General features: G+C 44.0%; 1 pseudogene; it reads left to right on the top strand.

Annotated features, from left to right (window-relative positions):
• Positions 1-235: 235 nt before the first annotated feature.
• On the top strand, positions 236-2,872 carry LOC147962743 (protein FAR1-RELATED SEQUENCE 5-like; annotated as a pseudogene).
• Positions 2,873-13,337: the final 10,465 nt, after the last annotated feature.

The raw sequence follows: 13,337 nt of genomic DNA, 5'->3' as shown, positions 1-13,337 counted from the left end.
CGGCGAGAGGAATAAATTCATCGTCCTCGTCCTCCACCCAACCAACCCCAGCCCCCCACGCCGTCACCGAAGAAGAAGAAGGCCGGATCTGCGCCGGCTGAATCGGCGGTGACCGCGGCGGGCGATCCCATCTCTTCGCGCGTACCATCCTTAAGGTATGAATTCGGCTTGGCGTTCTGCTCGTTCTCTTGGCCGTTGCGCCCCTCCACCGTTCATGCAGTACAACCTCAACCCCACAAGATCCGGGTACGGACTAGAACAACGAATGGAAAGCTTCATCGTGGCATAGTTTCTCTTGAGCTAATCGCATCATGTTTGTTTAAGTAAGATGTTGACGTTTGAGATGAGATATACTAAAGGAAGATGAGATACTGGTTCCATAGTTCACTTAATTTAGTTTATTAAAGTCATCATCACTTTAGGTTTGCATAGCGCATGAAATATAGTTTAAAGGAAGATGAGATACTACTTGTTGGACGTTGATGATTGGTTTCCCTCACATGTCAAACCAGCAAAGTCTTTTCCATGCACTTGTCTTTGCCTATGAGCTATTTTACACCTGCAACATTGATAAACAGAAAGATGTTGATGATTGGTTTCCCTCACATGTCATATGCAGGAAGACATGGCGTATGCAAGTGATGAGAGTATGTTCGAGTATGTAAATGTTGTCAGCAAGATGTTTGATAGTGAGGCTGAAGGCTATGAATTCTACAACAAATATGCTCTTGAAAAAGGATTTAATGTGAGGAAAAGCTACGTTGAGTGGGATGGATCCAACAAATACATAATTTTAAGGAAAATTGTGTGTAGTCGTCAAGGGTTTCGCGAAGATAAGCACATGAAAAGAAGATGGAAGATAGAAAAAGGAGGCCACGAAGTTTAACTCGTGTTGGGTGTAATGCTAAATTGGTCATTACGAGACAGGAGGAAACCGGTCGGTGGTTTGTCAAGGATTTCATCGATGAGCACAGCCATCCTCTAGCCCCACGGGATCTTTCTTGTCTGCTGCGTTTGCACAGACGAATTAGCGATGAGCAGAAAGCGGACATTGCGGACATGGAAAAATGTGGGATCCGCAAATACCGTATTATGGATATTTTGTGCTCTCAATACGGTGGATTTGATAAGGTTGGATGCATAAAGAGGGACGTTTATAATTTCTGCCATGCTAATAAGCAGGAGACAATCAGTGTCGGTGATGCTAAAACGGTGATCATGCACATGATGGCGAGGCGAGAGCGAGATGTGGATTTTTTCTTCAAGTACTTGGTAGACGAGCATGGCCATCTGAAGGGACTGTTCTGGGCTGATAGTCAATCGCGACTTGACTACGAGGCTTTCGGAGACGTCATTGTTTTCGATAGCACATACAGAACCAACAAATACAATCTGCCATTCGTGCCTTTTGTCGGGTTGAATCACCACCGCAGCACTGTTATATTTGGCTGTGGTATAATTTCTCATGAAACAAGCCAGGCATACGAGTGGATGTTGTGGACCTTTTCTGATTGCATGGCACAGAAGCATCCGATATCTGTGATCACAGATGGGGACCTTGCAATGCAGAGAGCAATAAGGGTGGTCTGGCCAGACTCAAACCATAGACTATGTATATGGCACATTCAGCAGAACATTGTGCGCCATCTGCATGATGACGACGTAAAGGAGGAATTCAGATCTTTCATTTATGATACTTCTTCCATTGAAGAGCATGAGATAAAATGGATACAATTCTTACAACGGAATAAAGTAACCAGTGAGGAGTCTTGGCTGCATCAGATGTATCAGATGAGAAAGTTGTGGTGTGCTCCATATCTTGAGGGGCGTTGTTTCCTAGGATTGAGCAGCAATCAGAGGAGTGAGAGCTTGAACTCCGTGCTACATACGCATCTTGAGGGTAGGATGTCGTTGTTTGAAATGCTAGAGCACTATGAGCGTTGCCTTGCGTCGCGATGGATTAACGAAGCTCTCCATGATGTCGAAGCCTTGCAGTCCGTTCCATTTACAGAGGAAAATGCTTCGCCGCTTGAGAAACACGCCGCAACAGTTTTCACACCTAGTGTCTTTAAGATGGTCTTATGGAGCATAGATGCTGTCAGCAAATGTCAGATTAGAGAGATACTAGATGGATCAGAAGATTCCACTTATGTTGTGTCCAAGCAGGAAAGAATGGATAAATTTTTTGGAGTGCGCATTGAAGAGCAAGGAGGTCTTTTGCACAGGCTGAGTTGTTCTTGCCGTAAGCTGGAATGCGCAGGCACACCATGTTCCCACATTTTTTACATATTGGGGATTTTAAAACAAACAATTCTGCCCGGTTGTTGCGTTCCCACTAGGTGGACTATGAATGCAAAATGTGCATACGCACCTACCAGAAAAAACCAGATGTATGACTATTCGGTAAGCCTGTAGAGGTACCGCGAGTTGCGCAATTGTAGTCACGCCGCAAGTTTCCAGGCATGCCACTCTGATGAGGACTATCTCCGCCTAAAGATGCTTTTGCAAGCACAACATCATGGCAAGCAATCAAGTTTTGAACAAGATGACAACAAGGAGTCAACTAATGCTCAGCATAACAGCATTAGGTTTGGCCCGTTGATGCGGCACTCGCAGAAAGTTGATAAGGTTCTGGATCCCGTGCATGTGCCAGGACGAGGTGCACCGAAGAAAAGGCTGCAGGCAAAGACAAAGAAGTCAAGATCACAGAATATCTGTGGCTATTGCAAGAAACCAGGTCACAATCGACGTAAATGCGCTAAATTGCTAGAGGTACGAAATATGTTCATTTTTTTGCATGTGTTTTACTCATAATTGATGTCCATGTGATTTATTGTATTCTTCTGTGTAGGATCTCGAGGCTGAACTGTGATATCTACATACAGCATGAACCGACGATGAGCCAGAGAAAGTCGTGTGCCATTCAGCTTTGTGTGACGTGGTCTTTACATTCTATTTCATCGTGACAGTAATTTAGTGAAGTGCGGTTGTACTGCCATGTTACTATATTAGTTCGACATCTTTCGTTTCCATTTTCTGTGTGTATCATTTGATGTCCAACTTTAAGAATGATGATGTATTTCGACAAATTGGGCACTATGATTCTTCACCCTTACTATGGTTGTCATGCATATTCTTCATTTACAGAGCAATAATGACTGACGTATTTTTTAAATAAGCGGGGCCCACTGGGATGTGCTTGGAAATCTTTGAAAAACCTCCATGCACGTTCATCTTCGCTGCATGCAAATCGGGCGGCAGCCGCTGTGCCAGTAGGTGTCAAGGCCTTGATGAATCACTATTCACATGCAGGTCCCCGACTCTTGCATGCAGGTCCCCGACTCTTGCATGCAGGTCCCCTTGAGGCATAGACCGATATTTTCAGCGGTCAGTCTAGAAGGCATTATAAATTAAAAAAATTACAAAAACTTGGAAACCTAGTTTTTTTTGTGGAAGAGATCATGTGTGCCAAAACTGAGGTGATTTGGAGGTGGTCGAATAAATGCCCGCATTCCCGGAGGGACCATTTGGTCTAACTTAAGCCAGTTTTTGAAAAAACGTGAATTTTTCCACCACCTCCAAATCACCCAAATTTTCTTGTACATGGTCACCCACATGTGCAAAACATGTGTATGCAAGAAAATTTTGAAAAAAATTATTTTACAATGCCCCCTTGAGGCATAGACCGATGTTTTCAGCAGTCAGTCTAGAGGGCATTATAAATTCAAAAAAATTCAAAAAAATACAAAAACTTGGAAACCTAGTTTTGTTTGTGGAAGAGATCATGTGTGCCAAAACTGAGGTGATTTGGAGGTGGTCGAAAAAATGCCCGCATTCCCGGAGGGACCATTTGGTCTAACTTAAGCCAGTTTTTGAAAAAACGTGAATTTTTCCACCACCTCCAAATCACCCAAATTTTCTTGTACATGGTCACCCACATGTGCAAAACATGCGTATGCAAGAAAATTTTGAAAAAAATTATTTTACAATGCCCCCTTGAGGCATAGACCGATGTTTTCAGAAGTGAGTCTAGAGGGCATTATAAATTCAAAAAAATCAAAAAAATACAAAATCTTGGAACCCTAGTTTTTTTGGAAGAGATCATGTGTGCCAAAACTGAGGTGATTTGGAGGTGGTCGAAAAAATGCCCGCATTCCCGGAGGGACCATTTGGTCTAACTTAAGCCAGTTTTTGAAAAAACATGAATTTTTCAACCACCTCCAAATCACCCAAATTTTCTTGTACATGGTCACCCACATGTGCAAAACATGTGTATGGAAGAAAATTTTGAAAAAAATTATTTTACAATGCCCCCTTGAGGCATAGACCGATGTTTTCAGCAGTCAGTCTAGAGGGCATTATAAATTCAAAAAAATTCAAAAAAATACAAAAACTTGGAAACCTAGTTTTGTTTGTGGAAGAGATCATGTGTGCCAAAACTGAGGTGATTTGGAGGTGGTCGAAAAAATGCCCGCATTCCCGGAGGGACCATTTGGTTTAAGCCAGTTTTTTTAAAAACGTGAATTTTTCCACCACCTCCAAATCACCCAAATTTTCTTGTACATGGTCACCCACATGTGCAAACATGTGTATGCAAGAAAATTTTGTAAAAAAATTATTTTACGATGCCCCCTTGAGGCATAGACCGATGTTTTCAGCAGTCAGTCTAGAGGGCATTATAAATTCAAAAAAATTCAAAAAAATACAAAAACTTGGAAACCTAGTTTTGTTTGTGGAAGAGATCATGTGTGCCAAAACTGAGGTGATTTGGAGGTGGTCAAAAAAATGCACATTTTTGATATTTTCACAGGTTACAAAATATATTATTGGACAGAATATAGACAGCACCACACAGCAACAGCACATTCATCCAATACAATAGAAGATAGCTCTCCGAATACAATTCATCATATTAGTCTCCGAATTCAAAAGACCAAACAAAGATACAACATTACAAGTCTCGAGACCGCGAGTAGCGAGTTTGTCTTCTCATTACAAGTCGATATCGATCATCTAAACTACCATCACATAGAAGAGAGTTGCGGTCATCACGATGAGCATCATCGCGATGAAACTGGTCTTCATCCGGTTCCTCCAACGCTCCCTCCTCTCTCCCGCTAGATAGCGGGCGTATCTAGATTCCGCCTCCGCCCTAGTGGTGTACCCTTTATAACTGTTATCGCTGAAACGGTGAACCTGTCTCCGACACTCCTCCCAGTCGTCGTAGACTCCGGGAACCTTACCCTTGTACACGACATACGACGGCATCTCTATGCACAAGCCAAACAACAGACAATACATAAGCAATAAATAAGTATGCAACAAAAGGATCGGAAGAGAAAAGCAAGACATTAATAGCACAATTCATGGTCCTAGTAATAAATAGCATCGATTACATCTAAGTTGAACGACTGTCCAAACCAAAGAGACATACAATTCATTAAAGTTTAATTACAACATGAGCCAATCAATGTTTTAGAACTACACATAGCATCACTACTTTCGACTCGACTCATGGCACCGGAGCGTGGATGAAGCCGCTGTCTGTCCTGATGGTCATGAAATCGCGGGCATTGTCAGCCTGCATTTGTAGCGTTGTGTCTATCTCACTGCACAGAACACGGAATGTTAGAAGAAATAAAGAACGATCGATGGATGCATTTTTTGCTGTTTTGGCTGATGTTGTTTTGGTGCTGTTTTCGTGCCATTTAGGATGGCTGCAGTGACTTTTTGGTGCCATTTTTGATCTCTTAATATGGTTGCAGTGAGAGCAAAATATGGCTGTTATTTTTTTTTGTTTTGTTTCAGAAACAGGACAAACCAAAGGGCCCATGTCTCCCCTTCAGATTTTTCGAGGGCCAAAGGGCAGGACGTTTGAGTTTTCGAGGCAACTCCCCACGTCGCCCCTCCACTGGCAACTCCCCACGACTCCCCTCCACTGGCAACTCCCCACGACGCAGGGAACTCCCCTCCTATTCCATTGCCGCTCAATCTGCCTCCCTCTGCCTCCCTCCTCATTCCATTGCCGCTCCATCTTCCTCCCTCTGCCTCCACCATCAAGCAACTCCCCTATGCCTCCACCATCGCTGGCCAGGAGGGCAATGGCGGAAGAATCGTGGAGCAACTCCCCTCCGTCTGCCAAGAAAATGGCAGAGGCATCGTGGAGCAACTCCCCTCCATTTGCCAAGCATCACCAAGGTGAGGCGTCTGGCAAGGAGCCGCTGGTGGTCGACGACGACGTTCCGGTCCCCGGGCAGAAGCAGGACTACACCATGCCGCTCATGGTTGATATCCACCTGAAGAAGGAGAAGCTGGATGTCGTATGCACCAGCAATCCACACGAAGCCGACAAGAGGATCCGCGAGATCAGGAGAAGGCTCGGCGGCATGCTTTCTCGGTCGATCGGCGTTGATGTCGAGTATACGAGGGAAGATGAACCTCTGCAAAAGGCTGCAGTTCTACAGTTATGCGTGGAGGATCTCGTCCTGGTATACCACATCACCGCGGCAACCAAATGGTAAAAACATCCAGTTCTGAAGTTTCTGAAGTTCTGAAGTTTCTGTCTAATTAGTAGTTTCTGAAGTTTCTGAAGTAGACGCAATAGTTCTGTAGTTCTGGAGTAGATGCAATAATAGTTCTGAAGTTCTGAAGTTTTTGTCTAATTAGTAGTTTCTGTAGTTTCTGAAGTTTCTGAAGTAGATGCAATAGTTCTGAAGTTCTGAAGTAGATGCAATACTAGTTCTGAAGTTCTGAAGTTTCTATCTAATTAGTAGTTTCTGAAGTTTCTCAAGTAGATGCAATAGTTCTGAAGTTTCTCAAGTAGATGCAATAGTTCTGAAGTTCTGAAGTAGATGCAATACTAGTTCTGAAGTTCTGAAGTTTCTGTCTAATTAGTAGTTTCTGAAGTTTCTCAAGTAGATGCAATAGTTCTGAATTTTATGTCTAATTAGTAGTTTCTGAAGTTTTTGAAGTAGATGAATTTGATGCACCAGATTAATTTGATGCAGGCCCAAGGAACTCCGCCCGCTCCTGCAGGAGAAGAAGCTGTACACCTTTGTTGGCTTCTCCATTGGAGGTGACAAGGAGAAGCTGAAATTGTCTGGTTTGGAGATCAACCCCGACAAGTACGTCGACATGCAGCGCAAATGGAGAGTTCCAAACAATGGAAATAAGTGGCAGGCTTTGGCTGAGTTTGCAGCCAGCCTCATCCACCCATCGTACAAGGAAATGAAGCAGAAGATCAACAAGGAATTGGACCACAAACTATGGGGGGACAGCCCACTGCCAAACAACCTCATCGAGTACGCAGCGAAAGATGCGTACGTCACCTACGAGGCATGGAAGAAAATCGAAATCGTCAAAGAAGGTTTGGAGTACTGGCGAGAGGCGGAGGATCATTGGGATGACCCCTACTACTGGGGATATTGAGTTGTTTCTGGTATTATGTGTCTCAGTTTGCAGTTATGTGGTTGAACAAGTTTGCTTTGGTAATGCTGAACAAGTTAGCTTTTGTTATGTTGAACAAGTTTGCTTTTGTAATGATGAACAAGTTTGCTTTTGTTATGTAGTTATGTGATTGTTAATTATGATGCTGGTGCAGAACACTTATGGTTGTGATGTGATGCAAAATCCTTCAACTTTTGGTGATCATTTAGTTCAAGTTTTGGTCAGATCATACATAATGTTGTCTAGAAGTTTTTGTGATCATTTAGTAGTTTTTTTTATACAGAAGCCTTTCACTATAACTGAAAAAGCTGAAGTTCTCAGCATGAAGAATCACACAACACAGCACCTACATTATGATGATACACTATCAACTGCAGACCTGAATGCATCCATTCGGCCTTTCCCAAGCAGTGATGGTAACTGAAAGTATAACAACTAAAAACGCAGCTCTACTGTATGTGTCCAATAGTGCCATCATAACAGAACTTTGAAAAGTCCTATATTATACAGTAGCAAGCATCACAAGTTTCAGATGGTTTTCTAGCAAGTATTTTCCAGAAAAGTGGATTGGTGGCACAAAATTGCTACACTCAGTCGATCTACCTAGCATTATCAGCATGGATACCATTGAGACGTGAACAGAAACTGGGGTACCTGCACTGTCCTGCGGTGGTTGAGGAGATGGATCCGGCCGATCCTGTTCGGGGGGCGCGGGGGCGGCAAGGGTGGAGTCGCCGACGGCGTGCAGGGGCGGCGGACAGAGGGGGACGAGTGGGGGATCTGGCGATGGAGGGAGGGAGGCCACAATGCGAGGGGAATAGGTGGAGTGGGGGGAGGGTTCTAATGGCCTACTTCGGATGGGCCTAATTCGGATGGGCCTAATTCGGATGGGCCGTCTTGTTGTCTACGCCTGAGGCATGCATGCATGGGAATGGCGGCGACGTGGGTTTGCATGCACGGGTGGCGGACGTGAACTTTATCTATCCGAAATATGTTATGATTTCTACCCGAAAACAAGCTCGCGTGCGACGCTCTCCCGTGCGACGCACGCCTCTCGCGTGATACGCGATTCCGATGCGACTGCGTGCCAAGTTTTATAGATGGAAACTTCTTTAGACACAATGCCATCTCAAAAACAACTCAGAAACAACTGTATGATTGATCATAAAACACAAGCATTGTTGTTCAAAGAACTGTCTCATGAATAAATTGTACCATAATTGCGAACATAGTGTGAAACAGAAAACAAAATGTTTGTTTGCAACTAAATAATCGTGGTTCGAAGCTTAAACTGGCTGAAAAACAATTGAGCCTACTCCATATCGTCTTCTGCACTGCCAAAATCAAGTGACCTCTTGCGTTGCGTCGTTGGAGATTGCGTCGGGCTTGGCGACGACCCATGTGCTTCAATCTTTTTCTCTTTAACATCAATGTAACCATAGAACTTAAGTTGTTCTTGGTCTTTCTCTGCCAACTCTCTAGCAAGACCCTCCATTTCTTGGATTCTCACTTCCTGTAGAAAACCATAGGAATTGTATTAGGAAGAACTCAAAAAAGACGTAGCCATAAACTAGATGCATGTAACATGTAAAATTTGAACCTCGGAATCAATGTCATCCTCTGGAAAACAACCCGTAGTTCTATTGTACACAATGTATAAGTGACATGTCCTGCTGCCATTCAGATCAGAAAGCATTTTTTGTACATCATCTGGTCCTGCAATCAAGAACATTCCTTCTGGCAGCTTCCACGCAGACCCGGTAAGAAGTAGTACAGTTCTGCTCCCAGTTTGCAACCAAAAGTATCTCTCATTTCACTCATAATGAGATCGTAGGTCACTTTGGCGGGTTCAAAAATTCTGACTTCTGCCGGGTGTTCATCAAAGTATCCTCTCGGGACATGTGACATCTCATCATCCCTACTAACAAAAAATTCCATGACCAGCACCTAGTATCTCACATCAGAGTTAATACATTCAATGAGTAAAGGGGCAAACATAATTTTTTATGTGCATAGCAACATTGCGGCGTTGTTACCTGCTTTTGTGGAATGTATCCTTCATGTGGAGTGACTGGGGATTGTGCCATCTCAAACCTTCTCACCTTATTATGTGGAATGTATCCTTCATGTGGTGTGACTGGGGACTCTGCCATCACAGGTTTCTTATCATGCGTATGAAACGTCGATAGTGGGTTTACACACAAGTTTTGAAAGGTCATACCATATCTTGGGTATGCATCATTGCGAGCTACTTACAAGGGGAGAATTGACGATATGTTGTTGGGGTGGACTGATGTGGCATTGAATGGGTGACTCTATCGCAATGTCTCGAGTGAATGGCGACTGTGCCGTCTCATGATGCTTAGCCTACATACAATCGCCGACATAAGGTTGCCACAAATTGAAGATGTTTGTATCATAGAATATGTAGGTCCTTAATATATAGAATCAGTGCGAGATACTTACAGGGGGAGAATAATTGAAGACATGTTGTCGGGGTGGCCGTGAGATCGCACGATCTTCTAACATATGTCCTTCCAAGCGGTCCTTCTCCAGCATGGCCTTATAATCCATGTCCGACCGCTCCTGTAGCAGCTTACTGTCCATATCCGCACGTGCCTGCAACACATAAGCATCCATCCTGACTCGCTCTGTCTGTATAATATTGTCCACAAGTTTCCGGTCCTTCTGCAACGTTTGATGCATTTCCATGTAGCCCAAGACAAACTTTTTTTCCATGTACTCACAGTCCCTCTTATACTTTTCTTCAATCTCAAGACGCATCTTGGACATCTTACGGGAAAACTCCTCACGCTCCTCCTTTATCATCCTGTCCACGTATGAACGTTCTTTTTTCAGTTTCTTATCTACCTCAGCGCGATCCTTTTGCACCTTCAAGTCGATCTCCCGACGCGCTTCATGCAAAGACTTGTCGTACTCCGCACGGTTGTTATGCGCCTCCGAGACCATAGTCCCTACAACAACACATATACCTATAGTATGAAAACTGTATCCACACCCTCATCCAACTAATTCGAAACAATACGACCGTGAAAAAATATTCATAATCAGTTCGTATGATCAACTAGTACAAACTATCAATCAAAAAGCTCTTGCATGACATCCTATACTCGAATCACACCAGAACTACTCAACTATGGCAAAAGCTGGATTTTCTAATCTCTTCGGAAATTACTTGTTGGTCGAATCAATGGAAAAAATAATCAGCACTGCAATCAAAGATGAGAGAAGCCGTGGAAGAGACCTTTTTAATCCGGCGTCGGCGTGGTCGCTTGAGAAGCGATGGCGCGATCCTGGCGATGGCTATGTGAGGAGAAACAGGGTAGATGAGGGTGGTTAGGATAGGGTAGATATGCGGTAGAATGGGAAGGTATATATCCATGATTGTAGGGTTAATTAGTTATTTTGAAGTAATGCGCTTCGATGCAAGTTTTTTTTTAACGAGCGCGATCTTTTCGGGGCTTCGAAAACATGTGCACTGACCGCGGGTCGAACCACATATCACACAAGCCGGAGCCATCGCCGTGCCCGTGCCAACCCGCCGCCCACCATTCTAATTTATTGTTCTCTAAAAAAGGAAGAGCAATAAATTCAGTCCAAGAATTTCCAGATATAATTGTCAACCCATTTTCGTTCGTAATTACGAGATATGTTTGGCGCAATTAGTGGCTAACTGGGTTCTTTTTTTTTGAGGAATAGTGGCAACTTGGTTTGATACATGCCAAACGTTACGTTCAGATTAGTTGCATTATTTTGTTCATTTTTTACCAAAAAAATCTATACAAAGTGTTAATTGGACAATGTGAACAATGTGGCACGAAGGTTGTCGGCCCAGCCAGTGGATGGAACGGATGGTACATGTACACGCAAGTACGATCTCTGACACGCGCATTTCGGGTCCCTGTACATGAACATGTAAACCAACCCAACATTGATCCGGTTCAGTGGATGCATGCATGCTCTATGTGGCACGAAGTATGTCGGCCGAGCCAGTCGACGGACCAGATCGATGCTACAGGGGGGACTCCATTGTAGACCAACGCTCCATCAATGTCCGGTGTGTGTGCTACGTCCACCGTAAGACAAACATAGTTCCGTCAACCCTAAAACCCTTAAACCCTAAACCCTGATAACCCTAACCCCCCCCCCACTAAACCGTAAAAACATTCAATTTTTTGCCCCACATGGAAACCATTATGCATGCATTCTCTATGGGGTCATGGGATGCCATGAAAAAAGTTTGGGATTATACATGCAAGTACGATCTCTGACACGCGCATTTCCGGCCTAGCATGTCAACACCCCGAAAGCACTAGCTGCTTTCCTCACCTGTATGAAACCAACCCAACATTGATCCGGTCCAGTGGATGGATGCATGCTCTATGTGGCACGAAGTTTGTCGGCCGAGCCATTCAACGGATCGGATCGATGCTACCAGAGGGAATCCATTGTAGACCAACGCTCCACCAATGTCCGGTGTGTGTGCTACGTCCACCGTAAGACAAACATAGTTCCGTCAACCCTAAAACCCTAAACCCTGAGAACCCTAACCCCCCCCCCCACTAAACCATAAAAACATTCAAAATTTTGCCCAACATGGAAACCATTATGCATTCATTCTCTATGTGGTCATGGGATGCCATTAAGAAAGTTTGGGATCATTAGTATGTATACATGCAAGTACGTTCTCTGACACGCGCATTTCCGGGCTTGCATGTAAACACTCAACCCTAAACCCTGATAACCCTAATCCCTGATAACCCTAAACCCCTAAACCCCTAAACCCCTAAACCCTAATAACCCTAAACCCCTAAACCCTAAACCCCATAAACCCCACACCGAGTTCACAAGATTTTCTTATTTCTTTATATCATTTATCCAAATCTCACATAACTCACGCGGCCCACCCCTCCCTAAATCCCGCAATTACAGCTCCGCATTCTAACCACCCGGGCCGTCCGCACCTCCCACGACCGCTGCAAGATCAGATCGGAGACGCCGGTCGCCCACGGAATACAGGAGTCGGCGGCCACCACTAACCGCTCACCACCAACGTGATCTGAGGGCTCGGACGTCAGTGTTCTTCTCGCCGCCTCCTCCTCGCGTGAACGTGCCGTTTTTCCTTTGCGCCGTCGACCGCGCTATACCGGCACTTATAGTTTCCGACGCACTAACCGCCGCCATCTACTCGGTGGCACCATCTCCGAGATAAGGTATTAGCTGATCATAACTCTTTATAATCGTTGTCCGCCGATGCTTTAGTTGTTGAACCCTCATAGGTTTTGCACCCAAATAGGTTCTGTGCTTAAACCCATAAGTGGATCATATGTTAAATGACCCAGTTAATTTTGTTAAAATTAATTCTCTGCTAATTTTGTTATACATTTTCCAATTTTGTTCAGATTAATTGAGCCTGATTTTATCATTGCATACGAGGCAGCAATGTCAGTTTCAGATACGAACCTTAATAATGGAGAAAAGCCCATCTCCGAAATTACCGATGCGGTAAGTAATTTACTGTTTGTGTACAATCGTTTCGTACACATAATTCATGTGTACTCAGTAATATTTAATGGCATGTAACAGGAACTCGCCGAAAAGCATGGTCATATGAAGTTAGTATGCTCACAGACAAGGTTCGGAATGAAACTGTTGTCACAAGACCACAAAAAGTACATCATATCAGAAACCAGTCTTGGCGGTCTAACCCAGATGCATGAAGTGACTCTACGGCGCATAATGTTGGTTAGACTAGCCAAGAGCATAGATATGGACACGCAATCCATTACCATCGGTAAAACGCCAATTCCTATAACAAAAGAGGACGTGCAAGGTATATTTGGCATTCCGATAGAAGGGGAGGATATAGA

The sequence above is a fragment of the Triticum urartu genome, chromosome 7A (assembly GCF_056163025.1).
Source record: "Triticum urartu cultivar PI428250 chromosome 7A, HENAU_Tu73, whole genome shotgun sequence".
Lineage (NCBI taxonomy): Eukaryota > Viridiplantae > Streptophyta > Magnoliopsida > Poales > Poaceae > Triticum > Triticum urartu.
This window is presented reverse-complemented; position numbering and strand designations above follow the sequence as displayed.